Consider the following 13141-nt stretch of genomic DNA (forward strand, 5'->3'; position numbering starts at 1 on the left):
CCTTGGAGAAGTTCAGGCTTTTGAGCATTAGCTTCCCAAGTCTCCTGGGTGGCACCATTCATAATTAAGTAGACAAAATTTCTCCATTGTAATTCATGATATTTAGTGTTTGGCTCTGCTGGGGCTGGATGGATAAACTCTTTCTGTTCATTAACATTACCAGCACCACAATTTTAGTCCATGACAGCATATTAGACTTTTAACCTGTGGAAGTGTAAGGTAAAAAATTTGTGTTGCCTTAAGCCACTAAATTTGTGGTAGTTTGTTACTGCAGCAATAGAAAACGAATACCTCTGTATTTCATTGTATATGGTTTTATAAATATTATTCATAACTAAACCATGTAGTAATTAATACATTTCCTTTCTTACACAAATTTTGTTTCTCCTAGTATTAGGAACTGCTTTTTTTTTTTTGTTTAGTGCTTTGGAAGTAATTCTTAAAGTTATAACTATGCTGGATGAAGGCATAGAGCTAAGTGTCAGGACTTAGGTTTGGATGTCAGCTAATTCTCTGTGTGATTTTAGGCAAGTTACTTATATCCACATTTTTTTTTTTTTTTATTGATTTGAGAGAGAGGAAGGGGAAGAGAGAGAGAAATGTTGATCCACTGTTCCACTTAGTTCTGTATTCATTGGTTGCTGCTGTTTCTTTTTTTAAAAAAATTTTATTCAGTGATTTCTGAACTTTTTATTGGCCTCCTGCCCCTCAAGGGACACCCCATTTCTACTAACTGTAGCACCTCAGAACTTTGACATCGTTGATCTCAGATACCACTTTGCCAACCACAATCCTGTGGGTGGTGGTTCTTGTCCAGGGCATCACCAAGACTGAAGTTCTGTCCTTCTTTCAGTAGGCGGCAGTAGCTGGCAATCTCAGCTTCCACCCTTACCTTGATGTTCAGCAGGGCCTCATATTTCTGAGACTGGCCCAGGTCTGGGCAAGCCCTGACTCCAGGTGCAGTAGGACCCTATTGTGCTGTTCTGCCTGCATGGCATTGGTGGCTTCTTGTATGTGCCTTCATCTAAGATCAAATCCACAGCTTTGGTGTATCAGGACTATGTTCTAACCAACTGAACTACCTGGCCAGGGCCTCAGGGCCCATATATATATAGTCTGTCTGAAAAAAGTCCAACCATTTTTAATGTAACGAGAATGGTTTGCATAACATTGATGTAACCTGGCAGCCAAGGAGAGTGGACTGAAATGTACATGTGTGAACCATGACGACTTCACTGTACTAGTCAGTGGGGGTGGTAGACGCAGTTGAGGTGAGCCTGTGTACTGTATGGCCGTCGCATTCAAAATGACTGAGTGAGTAGAGCAATGAATTTGCATCCAATTTTGTGTTAAGCTTGAACATTCCTCTGTAGATACTATTTGGAAGATTCAGAAGGCTGCAGCTATGGGCAACTTGTGATTGGCAGCTTCATCATGACAATGCATCCGCTCATGTAGCACGTCTTGTGCAGAATTTTTTGTGAAACATCAAATCATTCAGGTGATTCAGCCCCTCTACAGCCCAGATTTGGTGCCAGGCAACTTCTTGCTTTTCCCCAAACTAAAATCACCTTTGAGAGGAAGAGATTTTAGACCATGGATGAGATTCATGAAAATATGATGGGGCAGCAGATGGTGATTGGGAGAACTATGTGAGGTCCCAGGGCACCTACTTTGAAGGGGACTGAGGCGTCATTGTCCTATATACAATGCGTCTCGTCTCTTGTATCTTCTTCAATAAATGTCTCTATTTTTCATGTTACTTGGATGGATACTTCCTGGACAGACCTCATCATATATTTTTAAAAAATAAATAAAATGTTACTATTTTTATTTCTTTAATCCTTACCTGAGAATATGTGTATTGATTCAAGAGAAAGAGAGAAAAAGAGAAAGAGAAACATCAATATGAGAGAGTAACATTGATTGGTTGTCTTCTGTACGCCAGGGCCCAGATTTAAAAAAAAAAAATTTTTTTTTTTTAATTATAATTGCAATTCATGATGTTTAGTGTTTGGCTCTGCTGGGGCTGGACGGATGAACTCTTTCTGTTCATTAACATTACCAGCACCACAATTTTAGTCCATGAATTGCAATGAAAAATACTATTTTTAGAGAGGGGGAGGGGAGGGAGAAAGAGAGGGAGAGAAACATTAATATGCAAGAGAAACACTGATGGGTTGCCTCTCTCAAGCCCCTGACCAGAGACTGAATCTGCAGCCGAGGCATGTGTCCTGAATGGGAATTGAACTGGAGAACTTTTGGTTTGCGGGACGACGCTCAACCCACTGAGCCACACCAGCTATGGCCATGTATTTTTTTAAATTGAAATTTGTATTGAGATAATTGTAGATTCATATGCAGTTGCAAGAAGTAATATAGAGAAGTCCATTGTATATTTGCCCAGTTTCCCAAAATGGCAACATTTTGCAAAACTACTGTATAATATTACAACCAGGTATTGACATTGATACATACCACTGATCTTATTCAGATTTCCCCAGTTTTACTAATATTCATGGTGTGTGTATTCTATATGACTTTTTTTAATATGAGTATGTTCATGTATCCATTACTACAGTCAAGATACTGAACATTTCTAAAACCCCAATGATCTCTAATATTGCTCCATAGATACCCCCATCCCTGGCAACCACTAATCTGTCCTCTCTAAACTTTTATCTCTTCAAAAGTGTTATGTAAATAGAATCATATAGTATGTATGTAACCTTTTGGTGTTGCATTTTTTTCATTCAGTATAATTTCCTGGAGATTTATTCAGATTGTTGAATGCATCAGCAATTTGTTTCTTTTATTTTTGAGTACTATTCTATGATATGGATATACTACCATTTGTTTAAACATTCACCTATTGAAGGACATATTGGCTGATTTCAGTTTTTGGCTGTTACAAATAAAGCTACTATGAACATTTATGTACAAGCTTTATATGAATATTCATTTTCATTTCTCTGGGATAGATGTCTAGGAGTGTAATTATGGGAGTTGTATGTGTAGTTTTTTAAGAAACTGTCAAACTGTTTTCCAGAATGACAGTAAATTTTACATTCCCATCAGCAATATATCAGTGATCCAGTTTCTTTGTATCCTTCATCCTCATTTGGTGTTGTCACTACTTTTTATTTTAGGCATTCTGATAGATGCGCAGTGACAGTGCCCTGTGATTTTGATTTCCCTACTGGTTAATGACATTGAACATCTTTTTATGTGCTTATTTGCTATTTGTAAATCCCATTTGGTAAAAGGTCTCTTCATGACATGTATGCATTTTCGAATTGGATTGTTTTGATTGTTGGACTGTTGAATTTTGAGAGATCTATATATATTCTATGTACTAGTCCTTTTGTTGAAGATGTGGTTTGACCTGGCTGGTGTAGCTCAGTCAATTGAGGGCTGGTTCTGCGAACCAAAGGGTCACAGGTTCGATTCTCAGTCAGGGCACATGCTTGCGTTTTGGGCCAGGTCCCTAGTAAGGGGCATGCAAGAGGTAACCACACATTGATGTTTCTCTCTCTCTCTTTATCCTTCCCTTCCCTTCTGTCTAAAAATAAATAAAATATTTTTTTTAAAAGATGTGGTTTGGGTATTTTTGATATTTATTTTTTCCCAGTCTGTAGTTTATCTTTTCATACTTTCACCTGGGCTTTATAGAATAAAAGTTTTTAATTTTGATGAGATCAAATTTATCAGTTTTCTTTTATGAATCATGGTTTTGTTATCAAGCCTAAGAACTCTCTGCTTAACTCTAGACCATAAAGATTTTCTAAAAGTTTTATATCTTATGTATAAAATTGGTTATCATTTTGATTTTATTTTTGTTTGAAGTGTGAAGTTTAAATTAACTTCAGGAAATTTGAAGGAAAATAAATTGAGTTCAGTACTTTATCTATGTATGTCCAAATGCTCCAGCACTATGTATTGAAAAGCTTTTCCTTTCTCCATTAAATTGCTTTTGCATTTTTGTCAAAAATCATTTAACAATATTTATGTTTAATTTTGGATTCTATATTTTTTGTTCCATTAATTGATGTGTCTATCTCTTTGCCAATATCACACTGTTTTGATAACTATGTAGTAAGCTTTAATATTGGGTAAAGTAATTACTCCCATTTATTCTTCTTTGTCAAGATTGTGTTAGCCGTCCTAGGGTTTTCACCTTTCTATGTAAATTTTAGAATAAGCTTGTCTATGTCTACAAAAAGCCTTGCTGGTCTTTCTATAGGAATGGCATTAAACCTATAGATCAATATGGGGAGAATTGACATTTTTATCATGCTGAATCTTCCAATCCTCTTTGTATATTTAGATCTTTGATTTTTTTCAGCATTTCATAACACTCAGCCCACAGACCCTGAACATGTTTTGATAATTGTATACTTAAATATTTGATTTTCTTTGGAATGATTATAAATGGTAATGTGTTTTAAATTTTGGTTTCTGTTTGTTTATTGTTAAATATATAGAAATGCAATTGATTTTTGGGAGTTGATTTTATATCCTGGGACTTGTTATTATTCCTAGGAGTTTGTTTTGTAGATTCCTTGGGATTTTCCATTCAGACAGTCATATCATTTGCAAACAGAGATAGTTTTAGTCCTCTGTTTCCAATCTGTATGTTTTTTTTATTTCTCTTTCTTGCTTATTACAGTGCCTAGAACTTTTAATACTGTGGCTGAATAAGAGTAATAACAGCAGAAATCCTTGCTTTGTACCCTACCCTTGGGTGAGGGGCCATTTAGTATTTCTTTATTTAAAATTTTTTAAAATTTATTGATTTATTTTAGAGAGAGAGGAAGGGTTGAGTCTTATATGTGCCCTGACCAGGACTGAACCTGTAACCTTGGCATATCGGGACAAACGCTAACCAACTGAGCTACCTGGCCAGGGCCAGCATTTAGTATTTCACCAGTAAGTGTAATATTACCTGTAGGTTTTGTGTAGATGCTTTTTATCAAGTTGTAAACTACACATTACAATTTTTTTAGCTTAAATGGTAATTCTTCTGCAATGATTTTTCAGATTCCCCTAACCTAGTATTCTCCTTCCATGTTTCCTGCTTATTTTACTATGATTGAGCTCTTATTCAATTGCATTGTGGTTGATTTGTGTTCATCCATCCCTCCCTCTCCTCAGACACATACACCCTGTAGCCTATGAGGGCAGAGGCTGTTTTATACATTTTTATGTCATTAACTTAGTACAGTTTGCCTGGCAGCATTGAATTGTTTGATTAAATGACAAAGTCAGTGAATGAATAATTGAACACAAGAATGAGAAATTTTCTTTCACAGGGCTTAAGATAGTTTTAGTGATAAGAGTATGAGCTTTGGAACCAGACAGAACTGAAATCTCAGCCCTTCAGTTTTATACTGCTATGGAAAGTTGAGCCAATTATTAAATATTTCGGAATCTCAGTTCCCTTATCTGGGAAATTAGGATTATAATATACTACCTGATCAAATTAAGTGAAATAATAGATGTTAATTCTTAGCACAGTAGCTATCATGTTGTAGGCATTCACATTTTAGTTTTTTTCCTTCATTCAACTGTGTTAAGTATTAAATTATGGTGATTTAAAATCGCTTTGTGAACTGTATATAATTATTTCAAATACTGTTCATGTTTATCTTAAAAATAGTCAAACTAATTTTGATTATGTTGGTTTAAGGGGAAATATGGGGACTTGAGAAAATTGTATGGAGAAAGTTTGAATGTTTTGTTGAGCAATTCCATGTGCCAACCACTGTGTTCAATGCTTTGCCTGAAATAGCCCATTTAATCCATACAACAACCCAATGAAGCACATTTCTTCCTTTAAAGGACTCTTAGTTTTTTAATTATAGTTTTCTCATCTCCACTGTTCGGAATAAGCGTCAGGAATGGGGTTAATACAATTTAATGCAGGTTCAGAACTTTGTAAAGAAGATAACAAACAATATTTTATTTCCAAGCTACCATCCTTAATATTTCGTGAGCGTTATTTACGCTAAGTCTGTTTTTTTTTTTTTTTTTTTTTAAATTTCCAGCAGAACTTAGTGATGATATTTACTTTCTACTGGCCTAGAAGTACATTAGTTGCCCCCAATATGTTCGGTTCGTTATTTATATGAAACTGATCAGAGTAATGAATGTGTCTATTGCTTATGGCACATGAATGTTTTTCAATAATTATCACCAATAATGTTTGAATCACTTTTTCAAAGAAAAAAGCTGCGAACTGTTTGAATTTGAATTTAAAGTTTTTCTTACTTAATATCTTATATTCATCAGAGTAAGACCTGTTTTAATTAGTTTTCTGTACTTTTTAAATTGTGGTAAAATACTCAAAACAAAATTTACCACCTTAACCAGTTTTAAATATACAGCTCAGTAGTATTAAATATGCTCACATTGTTGTGCAGCAATCTCCAGAACTCTTTTCATCTCTCAAAACTGAAATTCTATACCCATTAAACAACACCCCTTTCCTCCGTCCCCCAGTTGCTGGCAACGATCATTCTACTATCTATCTCTGAATTTGACTGTTCTAGGTACTCGACATAAATGGAATCATAGCATGTTTGGCCTTTTGTGTATGACTTATTTCACTTAGCATAATGTCCTCTGGGTTCACCTATGTTGTAGCATGTATCAGAATTTTCTTCTTAAGGCTGAATAATATTTCACTCTGTGTGTATTTGTATCTCACGTTTTGCTTATCTATTCACATGGCTTGCTTTCATCTTTTGGCTATTGTGAAAATACTGCTATGAACATGGGTGCCCAGTGATCTCTTTGAGGCCCTACTTTCAATTCCTTTGGATATATATCCAGAAGTGGAATTCCTGGATAATATTTTAAATTTTTTGAGGAATTGCCATAACATTTTCCATGATGGCAACACCGTTTTACATACCCACCAGCAGTGCACAAGTGTTCCAGTTTCTCCACATCCTTATCAACAATTGTTATTTTCTATTTTTTTGATAATAGCCATCCTAATGGATATGAAACAGTATCTCCTTGTGGTTTTGATTTGCTTTTCCCTAATGTCTTGTGATGTTGAACATCTTTTCATGTGCTTATTGGCTATTTGTATATCTTCTTTGGAGAAAAGTCCAAGTTCTTTTCGGACTTTTAAATTAGTTGATGTTAAGTTATAGTTTTTTATATATTCTGGGTATTAATTCCTTATCAGATAAATGATTGACAAATATTTTTTTCCCCATTTTGTTCCCTTTTCATTCTGTTGATTGTCTTCGATTCACAGAAGTTCCCTTTTGTATTTTTAAAATATTATTATTATTTAAGACATTTAAAAAGAATAATACAGTAAACTTTCTTATAGTCACTATCCAGGGAAGTAAGCACTACTAAATTAGTTGAAAGCCCCTAGGCTTCCCATTCTTGATTGCAAGTTCCTTGCCATCCCTCGAAGGTAATCATTAATGAATACGATGTTTCTCTTGATTAGTTTATACTACTTAACCACCCTGTTAGTGTATTAGAAGTTTATCATGGAAGAAGTAAAAGCACTGTAGAAATGTCCTGTGGAAGGCTAAGGTAGGAAGGGTTCTTTCTCAGATTTTATTTTATTTAGTTTAGTTCAAAGTCTAATTCAGCGCTCTATCAGAGATAGCTGTACATAATGAGAGCACAAAAATATTTGTTGTATGGCTGTTTGCTATACAGATACTTTTGATTGAAGATATTTAGTTCCTATATTATATCATTTGAAATGAAGTCTATATTTCTTTTGGATTAGGATTATTATATGCTTTACCAATAAATAGATCACTGTGGCAGAGTAAATGTCTTCATAGAAACAGTGGAACCAAGAGGCATGCTTGAGTTTGCAGCATTTAGCTTTAACTACATAGGGTACATTTAGCTGGCTGTTTGAGACTTGTAGACAGGACAAACAGAATAAGAGAAATGTAGAAGCTTTCTGTTCCTGGTTCGGGAAAATGAGTTGTAAATTCTGAAAAAGGGAGTGATTCTGGTAAGGTCTGACTCTGGGCAAGGAGCTGTCGAAACAAACAGTACTATATTCACAGGATAGTTGTAAGGGACCTGAGCTCCATTTTAGCTGAAAATGAAATCCTTCTCTAGTGAGGTTTATAGTAGAAGCAGCAGCTGCTGCTGCAGCCACTAACACCTGAACTTGGTGGCTCTGTGAAGTGGCTAGAGCAGGAAATGATTATATGGCACAAGGTGTGTACAGGGAAGGACTTGTTCTGGTTCTGGACAAGTGGTTGCACAGGTTGTGTGTGTCACTTTAAACATACAAAAACCTGCTGGACGAGAAGCACTTTCCTGAGGATCAGGTGCGCGTCTGAAGGGATGAGCTCATTCTTCTAACCAGACCTGCTGTAGACGCTGAGTGAGTGTTTTCCTATTTGCAAATCCCACATATGGAGAAACAGGAAATTGTTGAAGCTTCAGGTACTTTGTGAGTAGCAAAAGAAAAAAAAGCTATTTTGGGACTCTTGAAATGTATGGCTGTAAATATCAGGTTGAAGGTAACACACATGCACATTCAGTATTTCAATAGAGAACCGCAGTGAAGGGTTGAGGAAAGCTTTGGTGGTTCTAACTTTATTCTAGTGATTCTTTTGAGCTGACTTAGTAATTTGTTTCCTACAGTGTCTTGTTTGGTTTTGCTGCTTTGGAAAAATAAGAATCTAGGGGGCTACTTTTCTATTTCCAAGGATCTTTAAGGATTTTTTATTTTTGAGCCTTTGGTTGATGGGATTTATCCTACTTTTGAAGTCTGTGGGGCTGCCTTTCAGAGCCCTATGCATGATTCTATTTTGTTTTGTTTTAATTTGCCTAAACTATTCATTTTCAGTAAGCCTCTTTAAAATAAGTTTTAAAAAGAAACACCAATTGCTTATTATTTTTATTAAAATTTTATTTTGAGATAATTCTACGTTCACACAGAGTTGGAGAGATCTCTAACTCTGTAACATCTTGCAAGACTAGTTCCGTATGACAACCAGGGTATTGACATCGACACAGTAAAGGTGTAGAGTATTGTCTCTACAGGATCTGTCTTATTGCTCTTTTATAGGCACATCCATTTGTTTTGTGCTTCACCCCCTCCTTAACCCCTGTCAACCACTAATCGAAAAATCAGTTTTTAAACAAGAAATCTTATGTTCAATCTTCAGTAGTTTTATATTAGAGATCCATATGGCTTTATGAAAAGAGCCCTAGACTGCAATAGGAGACTTTGGTTCATTGTAGCTCTCTGACCTTGGGCAAATCATTTTAATCTCTGTGTTTCAGTTTCCTTATATATAAAATGAGATAATGGTATATTAAATTTTTTTTTATCATGTCCTCACCCAAGGACATACTTACTGATTTTTAGAGAGAGGGGAAGGGAGGGAGAGAGAGTCGGGGAGAAACATCAATGTGAGAAAGAAACATCGATTAGTAGCCTTGCCCTGATCAGGGATGGAACCTGCCACCTAGGCATGTACCCTGACTGGAAATCAAACCTGTGACCTTTTGGTTTATGGGATGATGCTCCAACTGAGCCACACTGGCCAGGGCTGGTATATTAATTTTTCTCTAACCTATTTATAGGATTTTAAAAAGAAGTTATAAAGTTCTTTCAAAACATAAGTACTGTGGCCCTGACTGGGTGGCTCAGTTGGTTGGAGCATTGTTCCATTCACCAAAAGGTTGCAGGTTTGATCACCAGTCAGGGCACATGCCTAGGTGCATGTTTGATCCCCAGTGGAGGTAGGTGCAGGAGGCAACCGATCAATGTTTCTCTCTCACATCAATATTCCTCTTGCTCTCACTTGCTTTCTCTCTCTCCCCTACTTCCTCTTTCTCTAAAATCAATAAAAAATCCTTGGGTGAGTATTTTTGTTTTTTTTTAAATGCTATGTAGATTATTATTAGCAGGAAAAACAATAATTTTCAAATTAGAAAGTATATAGCAAATTGTAAACTAGAATTTATAGCCCAGACTATAGACTGAATAGCAAGACTGAATATTTAAAAATGAATTTAAGTCTTAAGGCTCAATTGAATTTCAGAGTGCTGAATTAACTAGCTAATGATCTCAGAGCCACATTTGTTAATCTTTGAGAAATCATAAAAACCAGAGAGAGACAAATGTTCTGATATACCAAATGAGGAACGTGGTTGGAAAACTATAAGCCTGTAAAAATTGATGTTCATTACTGGGAAAATTCAATTACAAATGATCAAACAGGTGATAATGGAGTATTAAACAAAAAGAGTTAGCATGGGTTGATTTATTGTAACACTTTCCTTCTGTTTCTATTCTTGAATCCTGTACTTCTATTTCTATTTAGAATTATGAGGTTAGTATATCAGGGTATTGTTCTAGTTGTAGATATAATCCAGCAATTTCATATTGTTTCATGATACATTTGTGGCTGATATGTAATAAAATATGGTTTGATTAAAAGAATGTATAAAAGATTGAATAACTGTACCCACTTACAGTCTTGATTTCACCAGGAAAGTTTCTGGTGGATTATGTTTGGACTTTGGATAGAGTAGAAATTTTTTAAAAAACATGTTAATCAGATATGTAATTTACAAAGCTGCTGGAGTAGTTAATATGACAGATGATGAGTAAACACTTAAAATTATATCAATAGGATGAAATCATGGGCTCAAATTTAACAAGGATAAGCCTATGTTTAAATTCAAAACCTCAAATGCTCAAAAACAGTATGAGGAAGAGCTGGTTGGATATGATTTTGTATGAAAAATATTTGGGAATTTTGGTTAATCACAAATGTAGCAGGAACTGCTTGTGCAATGTGGCTGCTAAAAATACCTTCAGCTATATTACCAGGAGCTTATCCAGGTCACAAAACTATTGGTTCCACTATATGTTTGTACCAGATTGGAAACACATTTTGCATATTGGTTATTTAAATTGACACTGACAAAGTTGAGAACATTCCAAGGGAGGCAGACAGAACCAGAAATGGTCTGAAAACCATTTGTATGGGAAACTGTTGGGATTTGGGAAGGAATTGTTGAGAAATTTTAAAACAACAAAAAAAAAAAATATAAAAAATAGTCATAGTCTTACCAGAATTGACTATTTTAACAACTATATTTTTCCTCTTTCTCAGATACAAAACACTATAGATAAAGCCAAAGCCCCTTTACTCTCCTTCCCTATTAGAAAGCCTCATTTTTATCAAAGTAATGTGCATAGTTTTAAAAATTCAAATAGTGTTATAAATATTTTATTTATTTATTTTTAGAGAGAGGGGAAGGGAAGGAGAAAAAGAAGGCGGGAAACATCGATCATTTGCCTCTTGTATGACCCTGACAGGGACGAACGTGCAAACCAGGCACGTGCCCTGGCTAGGAATCAGTGGCGACCCTTTGCTTTGCAGGATGATGCCGAACCACTGAGCTACACTGGTCAGGGCCAAAATAGTATTATATGCTTAGAAGGAAAAATAGCAGTTATCCCTCCCTCTGAGACAATAATATTCACCTGCCTGAACTATTTCTAATAGCATTATTTATCACTTAATATAAAATATTAAACATATAAAAAAGTGCCTTAGAATATGGTTTTAGCTCTTTAATGCACATAGGTCTTCTACCTTATAGTCTCAATAATTCTGTAATGGGGGGTGTAAATCATTATTTATTATTTATATTATATAAATATTGAACCTGGGCTACACAATAATATACAATTGTTATAATTCTTTTCTTAAATAAAATTATAATGGTTTCAGGTGTACAATTCTATAATACATCATCTGTATGTTGTATTGGCTGTTCACCACCCCAAGTCAAGTTTCCTTCCATCAACATTTATCCCACCTTTACCCTTTTTTACCTCCATCCACCTTTTCCCTCTAGTAATCACATACTGTTGTCTGAGTCTATGAAGTTTTTTTCTTAATCCCTTTGCCTTTTTCACCCAGCCCCCCAAATCCCCTTCCCCTCCGACAGCTCTGAGTCTGTTCTCTGTTATCTATGAGCCTGTTTCTATTTTGTATATTAATTAATTTTGTTCATTAGATTCTACATGTAAGTAAAATCATATGGTGCTTGTCTCTCTCTGGCTTATTTCATTTAGTATAATACTCTCTAGGTCCATCAGTACCTGTTGCAAAAGTAAGATTTCCTTATTTTTTATTATTGCTGAGTAGTATTTCATTGTATAAATGTGTCACAGCTTTTGTTTCCACTCATCTACTGATGAACACTTGGGCTGCTTCCAGATCTTGGCTATGGTAAATAATGTTGCAGCGAATATAGAGGTGCATATATTCTTTCGAACTGCTGTCTCAGGTTTCTTTGGATAAATCCCCAGAAGTGGAATTACTGGGTCATAAAGCAGTTCCATTTTTAATTTTTTTAGGTAACTTCATACTGTTTTCACAGTGGTTAAACCAATCTGCATTCCTACCAACAATACATGAGGGCTCCCTTTTCTCCATATCTTCACCAACACTTGTTGATTTATTGATGATAGCCATTTTGATAGGTGTGAGGTGATGATATCTCCTTGTGGTTTTAATTTGTATTTCTCTGATTATTAGTGATGTTGGACATCTTTTCATGTATCTGTTGGGCTGTCCTCTTTGGAGAAGTGTTTATTTAGGTCCTTTGCTCATTTTTTAAATTGGACTGTTTGTGTTTTTGGTGTTGAGTTTTGTAAGTCCTTTATAAATTTTGGATATTAATTTCTTATCAGATGTGTCATTGTTGAACATCTCCCATTCAATGGGTTTGTTTTAATTTTGTTGATGGTTTCCTTTGCTGTGCAAAACGTTTTTAGTTTGATGTAGTTCCATTTGTTTATTTTTTTATCTTTGTTTCCCTTACCTGAGGAGTATATCAGAAAAAATATTGCTATGAGAAATGTCCAAGATTTTACTGCCTATGATTTAGACTTTTATGATTTCGAGTCTAACATTTAAGTCTTTAATCCATTTTGAGTTTATTCTTATGTATGATATAAGAAGGTGGTCTAGCCCTGGCTGGTGTGGCTCAGTGGATTTCATGCTGGCCTGAGAACTGAAAGGTTACCAGTTCTGTTCCCTGTCAGGGCACATGCTTGGGTTGTGGGCCACTGGGGGAATGCAAGAGGCAAGTGATTGATCTTTCT

At 35.3% G+C, this 13141-nt stretch overlaps 1 protein-coding gene and 1 pseudogene across 8 annotated transcripts in view; both read left to right on the plus strand.

The window, feature by feature from the left end:
• USP54 (ubiquitin specific peptidase 54) overlaps window positions 1-13141 on the plus strand; it is a 141932-nt gene that overhangs the window by 10147 nt on the left and 118644 nt on the right. Inside the window, exon 1 of one of the 8 annotated variants that reach the window (XM_054572584.1) lies at window positions 8427-8445. The exons of the other annotated variants lie outside the window; for them this stretch is intronic. The gene's annotated coding sequence lies outside the window, so the exon portion shown is untranslated. Of the gene's footprint in view, window positions 1-8426; window positions 8446-13141 lie in introns of those variants that run through there. 8 annotated transcript variants of the gene reach the window in all.
• The window catches only part of LOC129069723 (macrophage-capping protein-like), a 47999-nt pseudogene that overhangs the window by 9493 nt on the left and 25365 nt on the right, over window positions 1-13141 (plus strand).

This window comes from Pteronotus mesoamericanus, unplaced genomic scaffold (assembly GCF_021234165.1).
Source record: "Pteronotus mesoamericanus isolate MK-2021 breed Mesoamerican mustached bat unplaced genomic scaffold, CSHL_Meso_final contig_24, whole genome shotgun sequence".
Taxonomy (NCBI): domain Eukaryota; kingdom Metazoa; phylum Chordata; class Mammalia; order Chiroptera; family Mormoopidae; genus Pteronotus; species Pteronotus mesoamericanus.